The sequence below is a fragment of the Dysidea avara genome, chromosome 14 (genome assembly GCF_963678975.1).
Source record: "Dysidea avara chromosome 14, odDysAvar1.4, whole genome shotgun sequence".
NCBI lineage: Eukaryota > Metazoa > Porifera > Demospongiae > Dictyoceratida > Dysideidae > Dysidea > Dysidea avara.
This window is the reverse complement of record NC_089285.1, coordinates 10,968,534-10,987,685: the sequence shown is the minus strand read 5'-3', so window position 1 is coordinate 10,987,685 and position 19,152 is coordinate 10,968,534. Positions and strand designations below refer to the sequence as shown.

General features: G+C 39.6%; 1 long non-coding RNA gene across 1 annotated transcript; it reads left to right on the top strand.

Moving 5' to 3' along the window:
- Positions 1-956: 956 nt before the first annotated feature.
- Positions 957-2,077, top strand: LOC136244744 (uncharacterized). Its single transcript, XR_010695560.1, has 4 exons — positions 957-1,102; positions 1,155-1,394; positions 1,449-1,554; positions 1,608-2,077. It is a non-coding gene; the product is annotated as an uncharacterized lncRNA (long non-coding RNA).
- The last annotated feature ends 17,075 nt before the right edge of the window (positions 2,078-19,152 follow it).

The window sequence follows — 19,152 nt, the reverse complement described above, 5'->3', positions numbered from 1 at the left end:
ACAGTTGGTGCACGGTGCAGAGCTTTACTGTATACATGCATGTAGGAGCTTAGCCAGAACCTGAACCCAGGCCTGGGAGTCAACAACTATTTTGCACTGTATTGAACTATCACTATGAAATAGAATAGTCACCCTGATACAGCAGTCAAGCATTTAGGGAAGGCATAAAATTATGATAGCATGTGATTAGACAGTTTTTGTAGTCACTGATGTATCTTGTAGCTACATGCATGGAGTATATAGCTACTGGCATTCTAACAATCGGCAACATGATTCAGTAAATATCAAATGAGCCGGGGTCACACGATGATTGGGCTGATAGCTAGCTATACGGCGGCTAGCTATACAAGCTATCTAGCTACCTGAAATTATCATGTCATCTTCATAATCCAGTTCTTCTATGCCTGTGGCACGAGGCTTCATTTTCGGTGTCCATTCTCGATTTTTAGGGTCATAAAACAGGTCCTTATGTTTCTTGTAAACCGGAACGGTAAGTGATTCTTTATTGTGCTGGTATCGTTTCTGCTTACCGAGCACCTTATTCTTCGGTGTGCTATCCTCCATTCTCTCTTAAAGTCATTCGGAGTGTCTGAAATGCTAGGAATCATGTGCCCGAATGTCACAGAAAAGCGCAGCTGGTGACGAGCAGGTGCTGTAAGGACAGGTGCTGTTGCAAAGAACATGGCGGTCAGAAGAAATCTCGTCACACCCAGAAGAACTCCGCTGAGAAGGACTGCCATTGGGATGCCATTGCCAGGGCATAAAGTTACGCCGAGAGTGGGTACACCAACACCAACAGATGCAGCGGCGCAGAGGTCGCGATCGACCGTGACAAGACCTGATGAATTAAATCATCATACGGAGGATTCCACATAAGTTAACAATATAAGCCAGTGCTGTTTAGCTATATACGTGATATTTGAATTTTTTCAGTACTTATATTTCATCACAAGAAGCGGCAGCTTTGCACAAGCAACAAAAGGACCTCCAGGCCAGTACATCCAGAATAGAACAAATGATCGGTGACATGCGAAGTGACATGCAACATTCTACATCTGATAATGATCTGCCAAAAAGTACTCACATATCAAGAGACCTTAGTGTAAGTGTTCTGTTGCATGTTCTGCTGAAAATGATTCTCAGTGATATTATAGGCTGTTGTGCATAATGCTTATGTGACGCTGCAGGAAAATGATGATGAAGCTGCGGAAGAATGCACTGGGATTTCAGTGTCAAGTATGAAAACATATTCAGTACTGAGGCTTTACTTTATGGTATTTTCAGATTTGACGACATAAAAAACAAAGAGTTTAATCAGATGATGATCAAGAATGTGCAAGCAGTTGTTGAGAAACATGGCAATGGAACTATTTTCAATGCTGTTACTGTCAAACGTATGTTCCATAAATTAAAATGTTTTCCATGTGTATCCACTTTATGATCAATAGGAGCAGTAAGGACATACTTTAAATCTAAGAAAGGGCAGCATGCCAGGAAAGGGGGCAGCAATCAAAAAGTGCTGCCATTTTTAGGAGAAGGCAGAGAAGGCATAATGTAAGAATTACTGTGCCTTAATTAGAGTATTTTACATATCTTCTATTTTGTAGAAAGCAAATGCTAGGTGTAAAGCACTACACAATTCCACAACTATTGATGAAGAAGCAAAACGAAAATATGAAGAAGTGTTAAAGGTAGAATACATGTCTTCAGATGAATCAGTTCAGGAAGATTCTGATGACAATGGATCTAGTAGCAGTGACAGAGAAGAGGTGCCAAGGCATCCACCAGAAAAGAAGAAGAAGCTGATCAAGCACGCAGTGCCATATTGTGGTAGAGAAATACAAGCTCTTATGGAAAGTCTTGACTGGAAAATTGACAGACGTTGGAGTGCAAGAAGCAGAGCTATGTGCTTGGAAGTGGATGTATCTGGTGCTCGTGAATCCACAAGACCAAAACCTTATGGTGTGCCAGAGTGGGCATGTGAACTTTTTAGTTAGTAGTTCCAAACTCATTGTTACTTAGAAAAACTGTTATTGACTGTGTGTATGTAATATCACAACATGTTACTAGATGATTAAATTTTTGTCAAGTTAAATTTGCCATATGTATTCCAGTGGCGGATCTAGAGGGGTTTCTGGGGTTTCGACAGAAGCCCCCTTTTAAATTTTTGCTTAGTGGCATTTTCAATGCAGAAACATTGTTGCATTAACAATTTGTCATAGCAAACAACTATATACCAGTAGCATGCACACAGTTGCACTTGACTTAACTGACACCATTTATACCTATTATATGGCAGCAACACTTCACTTTTCATCTCCCACTGCATTAAAAACGATCGAGATACTCTAATAGAGCAGTCAAGTAACTACTCTAATAGAGCAATCAAATTAAGCTACAGTTCGTAGTCACCATATTTGCCCTATAGTTAGCTATAGTATTTAGTAACTATTTACAGTTTAAAGCATTGAATTTGTAATTGCTAACTAAACATAGCCTAAAATCCGATCTCAGAGCTTCTAAAATCTCAAAAATTTTCCTGAGAATTGTCATCAGATGCCTTATTTAGTTATACCAATTTTCAGAAACCCCCTTTTAAAAATCCTAGATCCGCCACTGTATTCTACATATATCTTATATCTACACATCAAGTGCACAGCATCTATCCTACATCTGTCTATACATGTACCATTGCACACATACAGGTCACACATGTCACTGGAAATATGATGAGCATGTAAGTGAATGTGATATTCACATACTATGCATTACATATGCACTGTAGGTACAAATATGATTTTTTCCCAGTGATTTGTTTGCTGTAGCTGAACTCTATACTGGGTGACTTGTCATAGTTGAACTTTCTATAGGGTGAAACGTTTGTCTCCACAGGGTGATGTTTGTGGCTAAATTCTCTACAGAGTGACATTTTATATTTAAACTCTCTATATGATTGTAGTTGAACTCTCTACAAGGTGATTCGTTTGTAGCTGAACTCTCTACATGGTGACTGAATTCAGTGGCAGGTTCTGAAAAGGATGTTTCCTATATTATTATTATTATTGTAGCTACTAGTGTAAAAATAATTTTGAAAGCATTAAATCATGAGAATAGAGATCACTGAAAAAAGTAAAGAAACATGAGTCAAACAAGCCAGCATGTTAAACACAGAGATATCTCTATTTGGAGTCAATGGATATGGTAGAAAGTATAGGGCAGAAGCTATGACCAAAGCTTAGAAATGTAGCTTTGCGGATTGAGTAGTTACTTGACTGCTCTATTGGAGCATTTCAATCGATTTTTAATGCAATGATTATAGTGTTGCTGAGGGTTTAATAGCTTAGTGGATGTTAGTTCAATGCACTTGCATGCATGCTACTGAAACACAGTGGTATAATAGTATGTTGCTGTAACGCATGTCAGTACGGAGTGGCATGTCAGCTTCCTTGGGCTGCACAACAAACTACAGTAGCTATGTTATTGTTGGCTATTTACCATAGCAAAGTACAACTTCATTTCACCACTGTGAATGCAATTGTTATTATGGCTCAGCAACATTTTACTGTTTGTAACTTCCATTCATTAAAAAGGATTGAGATAGCTACTCACTAGTATACAGCAATCAAGTAACTACCCTAAATAAACTTTTCATAGATTTGATTTCAAGCATATGACATGTAACCTCAGTGCGTTTAGAATTCCCTATATTTCCTTAGCTATTGTTTAAATTTTCAGAAACATCTTTTAAAATCCTAGATTTACATGTCACTGGTTTTTATTAGATTTTATATGTTCTATAAAGCTGCTAAAGTAAAACAACTCAGCAGTATGTTGTGTCTAGGGGGGTCTGGAGGCAGCCTCCTCAGGAAAATTTCAAAATTTTAAATTTGAGAACAATTTCCACTAAACTGTATTGAATAAATACTTATGTGCATTTTGAAGCACTTCATGTGATCGTGCTGCAGTATGGCTTAAGTTCACAAGTCAAATTTCAAGTAATCTCTGTAATCCCATGTATTAGAGCAGCATACGCAAAAAAATGGGCATTTTGTGCACTTTATGATGAATGATACAACAATGAAACTTTCCACACAAATGGTACTCCAATGACATCTATTTTTTGAGACCTTTACAGCCAATTTTGCATTGAGAATTCATTGCTTTTGTCTTTATCACCCTGAGGCATTATTTACACCGTAAACATGGTTTCAAATGAAAGGTGTTGATCTAAGAAACAACTTGACTTTTTTTGAAGTCAATAGCTTAATCCACTCCAAAGTTATGGTCATTTTTATTAGTCACAAAATTCTCTCCTTAGAGTGTAAATTACTAATGGGTAAGAACTTAATAGTAGAGCTGCTAAGCAACAAATTTTGATGAAGTTGTAATTTTAATGAAATTGTTCAATTTGTGATAAAACACTAAATTTTCTGTGGGAGTTGAGAGTGAAGTAAATTGAGAAACGGTGTCACGTCAATAAAATCATTGCATACCTATAGGCCATGTTTGGAAACTCTTTACTTAGGATATAAGCCCATTTTTAGCTGATTAGGAAACCATATAAGTGCATTCCAAATCTTTAATTTTGCTTAAATAGCATGAATGTGACTCAAATTTGCAGGTGCAATCAGAAAATCTTTCTAAATGTGGTAAAATGAATTGTTTTAAACATTTCTATAATGGATCAAATGTTTCAGTGTTAAAAATACAGACACAATCCAATAGAAATTATATTCCACATCTATGACGTCATATATCTTGACCCTAGAACTGTGCTCCTTAACAATGCAAGCCAATGACCTGGATGGACACCTCCCTTGATCTCATTCTTTTAGATAAAAGCACCAAACTTGGTACAATATTTACTTGATAAAAATAAGTATGGTACCATTAAACTTGCCAATATTATCACGCTTAAAAAGTTTGACAAATAAAAGGGGGAAAAAATGAATGGAAGAAGACATAAAAGTGCTCAATAGTGAATATTCTGAAACTTTGAATCTGCATAGACAAGAAAGAGGTGGTCATATCCAAATGCTGCCGCTTGACTATTATAGGATTTCATGGCTAATACAAATGATCATAACTTTGAAATGAAATGACCTATTGGCTTCAGATAAAACCAAGTTGATTTTGTCAGCGAGACCTTTCGGTATTGGTAAAACCGGGAGGGGAGCGGGACCGGGACCGGGAGATTTCTTAGTAAAACCGGGACCGGGAGCTGGGAGATCACGTATACAATACTGTTATTTTTGCACTAAAGATGGTTTGTTGATGCAGAAGAGGACTTATGCAAGTAGTCTCCCCTCCTTCCAAACATGAGAACGAACTAGCTATAAGCTAGAGAATTAAGTGCAATCGAGCTGATTGCAATAGCTCTGTACTTTTTACAGAAGATCGAAATACTCTAATAGAGCAGTCAACCACTCTAACAGAACAGTTTCATATTCTTTCTCTTAACGGCCATTAGCTTGTTAATTTATTTGTAATAAGTAAAAGAGTATAGTCTTAGGGCTTTCAAATTAAAGTCACCCATCACTGTAGTTGTATGCTTCAAACTCCATATTATTACTATTATTAGCACTTTACAGTAACCAGCACTGAAGGTCTGACAGCAACATGTGCTGCAGCCTTTGGATTACCTAACCTAACAAGAACTAGAGACTTTAAATGATTACTTAATCTAACATATGTGACTTTCATTGTTATAAGTTTGCCCCGGCTCTTTGACCTGCTCCACCTCATATGCTTTGCTATACTTAATTATTCTACTAAATCAAAATTTTTCTTGGGAAAATTCTCATTTTGAGTTCTGTCCCCATGTACAGTCCCTGAAAGGATGCATGCTGATGTGAGCACTATAAGTCCAATCCATTAGTATTGTCACTGTTGTCCTTCTCATGCTATGGCTAGTTCCACTGATTTAATAATGATGGTAGCTATACTGTAATTTATTCATTTTCCGGGTTAATCCATCCTGATGAATTGACATCGTAAATGTGACCCAACTTTGACAGCAGTGAATATATAGCTACCATGGAAAATGGTGAGCATCTGACTAAGAATTTGTAGTGAAGTTCACTATTTGCCACAGTATTCACTATACTCATTTTTTATGCGCACACATCCTTTTTCAATTGGTCAATTTTTCTCTTTTGTATAGCTAGAATATATAAGGCAATGGATATTAATTTACCTATACATCTTGTGTAAATATTAACTTGATACCTTGAAGCATTCCAGAGATATGCATGGCCAATTTATATATATATCAAGACACACGGTAGTGTGTCGTGCGGCCCAAGAAGCCGGCGTGTCACCCGTGAGTATATTAACAGGAAGAAAGAAAACGCAATTTTCACATCTATGTAGCTCTGTGATCCCTTATCCGATTGGAACCACATTTGCTACAAACCTGCCGGCCATCTAGGGGAGTCTACACACCAAATTTGAAGAAAATCGCTCCAGCCATTTCCGAGATACGAGCGAACAAAATTTCGTTTTAATTTCTTCGTATTTTTCTTCTACTTCTTCATTTCGCACACTTCGCAAAATCCGCCATAAAACACGAATGCGTGCTCGGATCGGGCTGAAATTGGGCACACTTAAAGGGCTTATTAAGGCGGATCTCTGTACTAACTTTGGTAGGAATCCGATGAACATTCACGGAGTTATGACCGATTATTTGCGTAAAATAAGGTCGAAGGTCTGTCACGCCTACAGGGTAAACTCCTTTGAAGAATCAGTTGAAAATTGATATGTAGATGGAGCAAACATCATAGGAGTGCCTTTTTGTGGTTTGAAAGGAATCGGGATAAAGACCATGGAGATATGACACAAAACCCGACCTGTGTCAAAATTACGCGATCGATTTTTATGAATAAAAAAACTATTAGTTTTCGTGTCTACCAGGCAAACCGATTAGAGCAACGAGCTAAAAATTAGTATGTAGCTGGAATAATCATCATAGAAAGTCCTTGCAGTAGTACAGAAGAATCGGATTACAAACCACAGAGTTATGATTCGAAAGACAACTACGTGTAACAAATGCGAGATCGAGATACTCTAATAGAACAGTCACCCTAATAAAGCATTCAGCTGCATTTATAATTTACTCAATTATATTACATTGCAAGTTATTCTGTAGGGAATTCAGCTACAAACAAGTCACCCTGTAGTCAGATCAGCCAGAAGAAGGTACCTAATAGTAGGCATTCCAGTATCCGAGATTTTTTAATAAAAAAATTCTCCGTATATTCCCCAATAGAACCCTGGCACAAAATGACAACTCGTGTTTAACTTGGGATTGCTCCGTTTTCCGAGCTCCAATGAAGATGAAAATCGTTGTGGGGTTTGTCTACACGCTGATCATCATGAAAATCTTAGTTTTATCGTGTGCGTTACATATAAGTAAGTTTTGTGTTGTTTTGTAATCTTTTCAAGCCCTGTAATGTATGTAGAATACTTTAAAACTTTAAAAAACGTACTGTCGGGTGGAAGGTAGTCACTGGTGCTTACTTTAAAGTGCGTAGTTACTTCACTTGGGTTAGCGATTTTCAGCTCCAGAGCAATTTCCTGATGGCTGTGTCATCAGCTCAAAAGTATAAACCACTTCAAAGTTGGCATAACAATGCCATAATTGAAACCACAACTCCACCTTAGGTATTGTTGCATCATTGTGGCACCTCCACTTTAGTTGTTTACCTTTATAAGTTGCTAACTTGATGTTTTTACCAACTTGAGATAGTCACTTGCCTATGGGTATACACCATTGTATTGAAAAGTGTGCAGTAGGTGAAACATATTTGCTCACCACAAAGCATGCAAAGATCGCTGAGATCCAAGAAGACCTGAAGTTACTCTCATTACATGTACAAACTTGCAGCTAGAAGCAACTGCAGTTTCAAGATAGTCCAGATTGCTAGATGGCTTCCTGATTCAATTGTGCCATTTCCCCCTGTAAAATGTTTGGGGAGCCCTGGAGAAAAAATGTACCTTTTTTCAGTTTTTAAGCACTGTGCATGCCAAAGTAGCTAATTCCAACCCAACAAACTATATATTTCTGAGATCGGCAACCAATACTCTATTGAGCATGTAAAAAGCCCGTTTTTCCAAAATTTAAAAATCGGTCTCGAATGCCTACTAATAGAGAGTTCAACTACAAAGAAACCATCATGTAGAGAGTTCAGCTCAAACAAATTGCCCTGTAGAGAGATCAGCTAGAAGAAGTTACCTTGTAGAGAGTTCAGTTACAAAGAAACAATCATGCAAAGAGTTCAGCTGCGAACAAATCACCCAGTAGAAAGTTCCGCTATGAACAGATCACACTGTAGAGAGTTCAGTTAGAAACAAATCACACTGTAGAGAGTTCAGTTAGAAACAAGTCATCTTGTAGAGAGATCAGCTAGAAGAAGTCACATTGTAGAGAGTTCAGCTACAAAGAAACTACCATGTAGAGAGTTCAGCTGCAAACAAATCACCCTGTAGAGAACTCAGCTACAAACAAATATTCCCTGTAGAAAGATCAGCTAGAAGAGTTACCTTGTAGGGAGTTCAGCTACGAACAGATCACCCTGTAGAGAGTTCAGCTACAAACAAATCTCCATGTAGAGAGTTCAGCTGCAAACAAACACCCTGTAGAGAACTCAGCTACAAACAAATATGCCCTGTAGAGAGATCAGCTAAAAGAAGTTACCTTGTAGGGAGTTCAGCTACAAACAAATCACCCTGTAGAGAGTTCAGCTACAAAGAAATCATCATGTAGAGAGTTCAGCTGCAAACAAATCATCCTGTAGAGAGTTCAGCTATGAAAAGATCACCCTGTAGAGAGTTCAGCTAGAAGAAGTCACCTTTTAGAGAGTTCAGCTACAAAGCAACCACCATGTAGAGTGTTCAGCTGCAAACAAACACCCTGTAGAGAACTCAGCGACAAACAAATATGCCCTGTAGAGAGATCAGCTAGAAGAAGTTACCTTGTAGGGAGTTCAGCCACGAACGGATCACCCTGTAGAGAGTTCAGCTACAAACAAATCACCCTGTAGAGAGTTCAGTTACAAAGAAACCACCATGTAGAGAGTTCAGCTGCAAAACAATCAATCACTCTGTACAGAGTTCAGCTAGAAGAAGTCACCTTGTAGAGAGTTCAGCTGCAAATAAATCACCTTGTAGAGAATTCAGCTACAAACAAATCACCCTGGAGAAAGATCAGCTAGAAGAAATTACCTTGTAGAGAGTTCAGCTGCAAACAAATCACCTGTAGAGAGTTCAGCTAGAAACAAGTCACCCTGTAGAGAGATCAGCCAGAAACAAGTCACCCTGTAGAGAGATCAGCTAGAAGCAGGTCACCCTGTAGAGAGTTCAGCTAGATGTAGAGAGTTCAGCTACAAAGAAACTACCATGTAGAGAGTTCAGCTGCAAACAAACACCCTGTAGAGAACTCAGCTACAAACAAATCGCCTGTAGAAAGATTAGCTAGAAGAAGTTACCTTGTAGAGAGTTCAGCTACAAAGAAACCATCATGTAGAGAGTTCAGCTGCAAACAAATCACCTGTAGAGAGTTCTGCTAGAAACAAGTCCCCCTGTAGAAAGATCAGCAAGAAACAAGTCACCCTGTAGAGAGTTCAGGTAGAAGTAGAGAGTTCAGCTACAATGAAACTCCCATGTAGAGAGTTCAGCGGCAAACAAATCACCCTGTAGAGAACTCAGCTACAAACAAATATGCCCTGTAAAATATCAGCTAGAAGAAGTTACCTTGTAGAGAGTTCAGCTACAAAGAAACCACCATGTAGAGAGTTCAGCTGCAAACAAATCACCCAGTAGAAAGTTCAGCTATGAACAGATCACCCTATTGAGAGTTTAGTCAGAAACAAGTCAGAAACAAGTCATCCTGTAAAGAGATCACCTAGAAGTATCAGCTTGTAGAGAGTTCAGCTACAAACAAATCACCTGTAGAGAGTTCAGCTACAAACAAATCATCATGTAGAGAGTTCAACTGCAAACAAATCATCCTGTAGAGAGTTCAGCTATGAAAAGATCACCCTGTAGAGAGTTCAGCTATAAGAAGTCACCTTTTAGAGAGTTCAGCTACAAAGCAACCACCATGTAGAGAGTTCAGCTGCAAACAAATCACCCTGTAGAGAATTCAGCTACAAACAAATCTCCCTTTAGAGAGACCAGCTAGAAACAAGTCACCCTGTAGACAGATCAGCTAGAAGAAGTTACCTTGTAGAGAGTTCAGCTGCAAACAAATCACCCCGTAGAGAATTCAACTACAAACAGATAACCCTGCAGAGAGTTCAGCTAGAGTCAAGTCACCCTGTAGAGAGAATCCTGTAAAGAGTTCATCTACGTACAAGCAGATAACCCTGTAGAGAGTTCAACTACATTTCAAGTCACCCAGTAGAGAGATCAGCTGCAAATTATCCTGTGGGGATTAATTGACATGTAATAAATATATGCAAGAGTTCATAATAAATTATAATGAACTCTTGATATTTGCATTATATATATAATTTGTACATTTACTGATAGAATCAGAATGAGTTAAAGTATTTATAAAATCTGCTTCATCTTTTTCTATTTCCTGTGGTAAAGAAAATTATATAGGTTAAAAAGCCCCAAAGCTGGCCATAGGCCGGCTTTGGGGTATACAAATACAAAAAGAAGTGAAATCTAATCAAAAACAGCCAAGCTGTAAAAAAAGGAGTGCGGCCCTTGAAAAGGCTATGGTGAAAAAAGATGTGAAATCCAAGGTGGCAGCCAAGAAATGGCTGTGATGGTAGGTTAATGGTAAAAATTTTAATAACGACAATTCAGGTGAATTTTGTGCCGCTTGGCCGCACTCCTTTTTTTACAGCTTGGCTGTTTTTGATTAGATATATATATATATAATATTATATATAGATATATAGACAATAATACATGTTTTTGCTTTTCTTTTTTAAGAAAAGGACCAAGAACTACTGCATGATGTAACTATCTGAATCTCTTTTCTATTATTAGATGGGATAGGAATGGAAATTTGTCCTCAAAGTCATGGTAGCTACACCAAAACAAGATAGATCATTTTCAGTCATCAGTGTTGCAGAGCAAGGATTGTCTGCAGAAATTGTAGTCATGTGTTAATAACATGATTGGAAGAATTAATACCATAAAGGCAGCATTGAATGATTCACTTACTTCAGACTCTCTTAAGAAACATTTTCCTACTGTAGCAGTCACTTCATCACATCAATCTGCTGACAACTTTGCAATACCTGCTACTTCATGTGACACTAATCCATTCACTTTTGCTGAGCCGGATTTCTGAATCTTTGGTCCTGTCTCATCTGAACTCTCTGGATCCTAGGAAGTCTACAGGCTCAGATGGCCTGTCTGCTAGGTTTCTGAAGAGATAGGCTACTCCATTGCATGGCTACCTTATACTGTTAATGTTCATTGCAGAGTGGAATTGTTCCTTCACAGACAAGAAGTGTTCATATATACTCCAGTTCATAAAGGTGCATGGTGCTTTGGACAATCCTGGCAACTTCAGACCAATCTCTGTTGTGTCTGTTCTTGCTGTTTGTTTGTTTTTGTGTATTTGTTCAATAATCTGCCTTAAGTTAATTGTTGCATTTGTGTCCATGTATACTTGTTTTGTATCCATGTGTTAAGTTTTGTACTTGTAGATGCTCATTATTTTGTCTGTATTGTATGCTGCTCTGACAAGGAAGAATAGTAGTTGCCAATTGTCAGAGGGTAATTTATAAATCAAATCAGTCTGATAATTAAGAAACTTTTATTGCTGACTGACAAACAAAATTTCTTGCTGTACAAATTCCAAATATCAATTGAATTTATAAACTGACAATAGCTACATAACTGTGAAAAGTGCACGCACTCTGGATCTAGCAACTGTCTACACCAGCGTTGAAACCGGGTAGGGTCATCCGGGTCATCCGAGTCACATTTTCTCCGGGTCTCTGACCCGGTTTACAATTTATCCGGGTCTGACCCGGATTGGATCACGTGAGAAACAAAATTGTTCGTTTGACGACATGGAAACTTATAAACGCTATCGCGTAGCTCTTTCGTGAGCCACGCCCACTTATCGCATTACCAACATATGCTCAGCCACGCCCATTTGTTAGTAAGTGTAGTATGTAGCACGAAACTGAGGGTATCTATGGTGAGGGGTAGCTATTGTCAGTAGGTGAAGGCCTTTTTTTTTTTTTTTTGGTCTTCAACCTACAGCTAGCCTGAAGTTGCAATATTTACTCAACACGAATCGAACTCTCAAAATGTAGACTCGTTCGCTCGCTCGAGACTAGCCGAAACACGTCTCTGCTCTAATTAATCCGGGTCAAATCCGGGTCTGACCCGGATAGCAATCCGAGTCAGTGGGTCATCCGGGTCAGCAGTAGTGACCCGGTTTCAACGTTAGTCCCAATACCTTTTATGCACGAGCAGAGATTGATTTGTAGTGTTTGGATTCTCAGATAATATGAGCCCTAAGTCCTTGTGTGAGTCATTATGTGGTATAGTAATATCCGAAATGGTGTAGGTGGTTTCTAACTTGCATTTAAATGATAAATGTACGAATTATTTTAGATTAAAATTCACATCTGTCTCTCTGGACCAAGTAAATAAAGCGATGATATCTTCTTGCAGAGCGTTGTAGTCAGATATAGTACAGATGTGCATGAAACACTTGGTATCATCGGCAAATTTTAGGAGTTGGCTTTGGTGTATATATGATGTCATGTCATTTATATAAATTAGAAATAGCACGGGGCCAAGAAGCCGTTTCTATGGTAAAACTCTTCATTCTAAATAATGCGCTTGTACATACGTATTTCAAAATATTCTTGATTCTTGAGTAACAATTCGTCCTCCTGCTTTCGTACTGTCTGTTTCCTTCACTATGTCTTGGTTAGTCTGCAAAAATAAAACATGAGTACATGGCTGCCATTGAAAAGGAAGCCTAAATAATTACTTTCCTTTTTACATTGAGTGGCTAGAATTGAACTGGCTAATTAATGGAGAAAATATCATAGTGAGAAAGCTATAACTTGCATGTGACTCATTCAGTTGTAGGCTCAGTAGGTATACTGGCTCACCAGCTAAGTTCACCTTAGCTACTAGCTAGCTGGTAATGGGAACTCTTCAGTTTGGTGCCTTCACTCACTTGGAGTTCTCTTTACCCTTAGTGGGTTACTGTTACTCTCCTAGTAATCTGAACTCCCCTTTCAGAGTAAAATATTTTACTCCCCATAGTTACTGTTACTCCCCTGTTTTAACAGTGTATAGCTAGTTCGTTCTCATGTTTGGAAGGAGGGGAGACTACTGAAGCCATAATATTACATACTGAAAACTACAACATACTACTACTTATTACCTAACTATATACTTATTACTACCTATACGTACTTAACTTAACCAATGTCAAAGTCAGGAAATTCGTCCTCAGCAGTAAGCGAATACTGCCGGAGTATCATTTTTGCATTGTACCTCCACACAGTCACAGACAGTTGCTGGAGAAGTTGGCGCCTAGCAAACTTTCGTGGTAAACCATTTCTAACAGTTGTTCTGTCAGCTATGGATCCTAAAATTGATAGGGCATATGGTGACCAAACACCAAAGGTCTCACATACAAGAGGGATAAAATCTCCTCCATTATCATTTACAATGTTCTGGTATTGGTTGTCCTTAGCTATCTCACCAACAGCAGCGGCCACCCCAGCCTGAGAAGAAGCAGAAGATATGACAGCAGACTGAGTGGTACTCATGACGGAGAGATCAAAATAGGCAGGACGACCAAGATGAAAGTCAGGGTGGTATATGTCGCCAGGACGAGATCGGTCAGATGGAATGCCTTGCTCCCTAAGAACACCAGGGTGATCTTGGAGCAAGGCATGGTGTACAACAGACACTAAAGCATTATGACGCTGGATCCTCAAGGGACCATGAGAGCACCCCAGCAGATGATCACCAAACTGGTCAATGACAGATAGACAAGTACAGAGTGGTAAAGAAGGGAACAAAGGAATGCCAAGCCACAAACGTAAAGCTATAGTAAAATCGTGAGGAGGAATAGCTAGACCCAAAGCAGGCTGTGGAAGTGCTTTAAGCCAACCACTGCTGGTGCCAGAAGAATGTGATAAAGCACGCAGACGTGCTTGATCATGAATGGTGGAACTGCTTACAAGCTGTTTAAAAAGTGAATCATCTAAAATGGCTTGAAGGTCAGTTTGAGAGGAGTTTTGCAACACAGAAACAGACATACCTTCGAAGAAAGCGAGGGAACAATCCTCCCCGGGAAATGGCATAAAAACATCAAAAGTTTCCACTAAACGCAACACTAAAATACGGGAAGAATTACAGGACCCCACAAATGCAGGAGCAGCAGAACGCTCAGATTCACGTAGGCCCAAGCCTCCTAACCTAAATGGCAAGGTGGCTTGTGTCCAACTACTATCAGAAATTCCACAACACAAGATTCTACTAAGGCATTCTCGCAACCTAAGGTCAAAATGTGAGGGAAAGGAACCGAAAGAGGAAGATGGCACACAACGTAAAAGGTGAGTGACCTTGCAAACGCTAAGACAGCTCCTAAGCAGATGCAACTCTACTTGAGGGTCCTCGAGGTCAACCAATTTATCCTGAATTGCTCCTGAATTGCAACTATTTTATCAAATTGAACAGATAAAAAGGCATCGTAAAACTGTGGAGGTCCCCAAATAGGAGATCCAAGAAGCTCCAAACCACTGTTCTTGTGGTTGATACGCTTGATGGCAGGATGAAAGTTAGGAAAAGAACTGTCACCAGAAGGCCAGTATAGTTCACACTTGGATAGATTGATGTAAAGACCAAAACTGGGACCCGACTCAGTAAAATGTGAAAGTAATGCGTGAAGACAAGATCTAGTACCTATAAATGTGCCATCATCTAAATACCACAGGTTAAGAAGACATGTTTCACTAAAAGAGATGGAACGAAGAAATTGCACCAACACCAAAGAAAAAAGTAAGGGACCAAGAGGATCTCCCTGTTGGACACCTGTGGAAGCAAGAATACGCCTGTGGCCAAACCTCAGCTCAGCAGGTTGACTGTAGCACCAATACACCCAGGGGGAAATCTCTGGAAACTCTTTACACACACCATCAAGAAAAGCTGAGCGATTACATTCATTAAATGCATTCTTCATGTCTATTTTGAGTAGAGCTAGAGATTCATCATTGCCAAATTGGGAAAGAGAATGACGGACAGCATGGATAGCCAGTGGCGTAGCCAGACTTTTCACCATGCCTGGGCAATGGGTGGGCAAGCCATTTCCCATGCAACACACGTACACATGCCTATCTTCATATGGACATCAATATAACATTTTAAAAATGCATTATGTATCATCCTACACTACTGTCATGCAAGATGACTAATATCAACCTAATAGAAGCGAATGCCTAGCTAGCTATTGGCCTTCTAACATATTACATACATCTAGCTACATGTGTCTTAATACCAGACTACAAAGATTCTTGAATTAAAGCACGAGGCGCTCTATCACGTGATGACTATGCTCTGCCACTAGTTGTTAGCCTAGAAAAGTGGAAACAAAAAGAAAAGAATTGCTGACTGAACAAGTACTCCATACCATTTAAACTGAGCAGTATCCACACGGATAGATGGGTGCTAATTTCACAAATACCTCTAGACTGCTTTGTCTCCCGAGTTTTGACCACACCAATAGCTACCGTGATCACTTAATCCAAATGTAAACCGTCCAGCCCACTATAGTGAAACCAATTCTTTGTCCTGCCACAATGCTGCACCGTTTTTTGTAATCACGTGATCTTACTTCTATTTATTGCCTCCTCTATTTGTGCACAATCACGTTACTCGTAGGGAAAATCCCTTGGATAACCCCATCTCTGTTTAGCCAAAAAGAAGGAAACCATCGGCGAAAATGGCACGGTGAGTATTATATAAGTTGTACAGTGACTATAGTTAAGTAACTTTAGCAAAATCTCGAGCTATCCAGCCCACGTCTTTATAATTACTCTAGGAGCTGATGGTGGGGCAAAGAAGTCTGATACCCGGGCAATTCCCTGGCTTGCCCGGGTTTGGCTACGCCACTGTGGATAGCTGCCTCAAGACCACCTGGGATACCAACACCCACTTGACCATAAGGTAGGAAAAAGTCAGAGAGAAAGGGACGAGCAAACTGACAGCACAGACGACTGGCAAGACGACGAAGAATTTCACCAACTGCAATAGGGCGAACACCCCCGTTCTTTTTCAGAAGAGCTGTTAAAGGGGCACCACACAACCAAAGGGCAAGCGATGGAGAAGCTTTTCTAGAAAGCAAAAAGTTCATCAGACGAGTGAGGGTGGTAAGGCAAAGTTCAGCAGAAGGTGCAGTGTGGCCACTGACTGCATCAAGAAGGTGTTGTGCCCGTAAACCAGAGGCACCAGGACTGGTACCACGAGGAAAACCCTTCAAACATATTAATACAGCAGATTCATCTACAACTAAAGAAGCAGTCTTGGGGGCCGAACAAGAAGGTGGATCAGAGACAGGATGTCGCTGAAGCAACTCTTGAAATGCCAAATCATCATTCTTATCAGCCACACCAGTAGAAGTAAGAGACTGTACAGCATTACTGTACCTACCTTCCCGAGCCCAGAACAAAGCTCGAGAAATATTGTGTTTTGAAGACTGAATACAGTGACTGGAGCGAGAGACATGTAAATCATCTTGTAGAGCTTTCCAAAGATTATACAAACCATCAGGCTGAGACCAGAGATGAAGGCGGTCTAGCAAAACAGAAGCTAAAATAAAACGACGGTGGCGCTGACGAAGTGGAGGCATACGTAGTGCCAGTTTAGCAAACAGAAAAAGACGCATAAAGCCCTAGACTGAAGAAATTGCATTTCGAAACTCGGTAGACAAGACTCTAGCTAGCAAAGGACGAACACTGCGGGGAATGTGAACAACAGTTGAGACAGGACAGGTCATAACATAATTCATCTCTACAGAAAGAGCCTCAGACTCAAGATGAAGAGGGCCAACAAAAGAACATGTAGAAGCTGACAGAAGGGCTAACTCTAAAGGATCAGAAGGAATACTGGTGGAGAAAGCTAAGGAAGGTGGTGAAGGAAGGTGGTGAAGGAGAAGTGGGAGACTGACTTTCAGACTGATCACAAATTAAGAAAGGAAGATCAGAAGCAGAAACTAATGGAGCATTACAGCGCTGACCAGGCTTAAGTAAACGTCTGCAGCCTGTTTTATGAAAACGTTCATGAGTAGCCAAACGGCAGGAGGGAACAGTGCAAATAAGATGGTTACAGCAAGTAAAGAAAGTCGCAGATGGAAAAACATACCTAGATATGTGAACCGAGTTGATGTGTTGCCATAAAAGAGAACAGGAGGAACAGGATTTATTACAAATAGGACAAGATAGAAGTGAAGAAAAGTGATCAGCCGAGGAAGCACTGGCTGGGATATCCGCCATCATTGGTGAGGGCTGCAAAGATGACTGCATCATAGTGTGAGACAAATCACGACTGTCTGAACTTGCTGGAGAGGGCACAACTTTATCAGGACTTGCTGGAATAGTAACAACTTTATCAGGGCTTGCTGAAGAGGACAAAACTACATCAGAACTTGCTAGAGAAAGAACAACTTTATCAGGACTTGCTGGAGAGCACACTGCTTTATCAGGACTTGCTGGAATAGTAACACCTTTATCAGGACTTGCCATAGAGGACACAACATTTACTGGAATAACAACTTTATCAGGGCTTGCTGAAGAGGACAAGACTTCATCAGGACTTGCTGAGGAAGGAACAACTTTATCAGGATTTGTTGGAGAGGACACAACTTTAACAGGACTTACTGGAATAGTGATAACATTAACGGGACTTGTTGAAGAGGACACAGCTTTAAGACTTGCTGGAAAAGTAACAGGATTATCAGGACTTGCTGGAAAAGACACACCTTTAAGACTTGCTGGAATAGGAACACATTTATCAGGACTCGCTGGAGAGAACACAACTTTAACAGAACTTGTTGAAGTGCACACGACTTTATCAGGAATTGCTGAAGTGAAAATTGGGCCACGACCAGCTGAAGAACATGTAGATACTGACAAAGTAAGACTTGCTGTGTCAGCGACTGTCGAGCGTAACAATGGCGGGTTGGAGGTGACAAAACTAACTTCCTTTTTGCCATTCTGATTCACAACACACTGAAGAAAGTCACCAATGGGTTTCCCTCATATCAAAACATGCTATTGGGATTTGTAAAGTCAGAATTGCAAAAATGGCAAAATCAAATTTACAGCCAGTAATCATTTTATCAGCAATATTGTACATTACCAGTGTCCTTTGTTTGTTTTCTGCCCTTAGATCATGAAATGGACTGATTAAACACTGATTTTTTCAAAGATTTCAGGATGGATGGATCACTTTTTCAGTTTCTCCAATACAAACTCCATACATTTTACATCATTTTGTATATTCAATAATTGCAAGCACTAGACACGATCAAATACCATAAAACTTAATATCATTCAACTCCTTATGAATTGCTCTATCCGATTCCGGCCGAACAAAATTCGTAATTGCTATGGTAACGGCGTGATTCCGCTATTTAATTAGAACGCGAAATTCGTGATTTGCTCTCCAATGGATTTTGTATTGCGTAAGTTGCTATTTACCATCGTTTGTTGTAAATTTGCAAGCTGTAAACACTTTAGCTTCGAATAAATTTTGTTACCATCGGATAGAGGAGTGTTATGCGTGTATAATGTCGGCCGAACAATTTTGATACCGCCTTCAGAACCAGAGTTATGATGAATAATGTAACTTAAAACTAACTTACCTCCATAGGCTGCTGTACATTGATTTTACGCATAATAATATTTTACGGAAAATTGTAATGTATGGGTTAATTTGACATGAGTTTTGATATGTGCGTAACGAATTGTTCTCTTCCAGTTCTTGGATGAAAAGCGACCAGCGCGACGCTCAAACTCACAAGGGGTCATAAACGACCCATTCCCGGCAGTAAACGAAATACAACGACTGAAACCATCCTTGAGCTTATCAGGGAACAGTTTGGCCGGTAAGGAACCACAAATAACGTCAATAGGATGGTCGGGAGAGAGA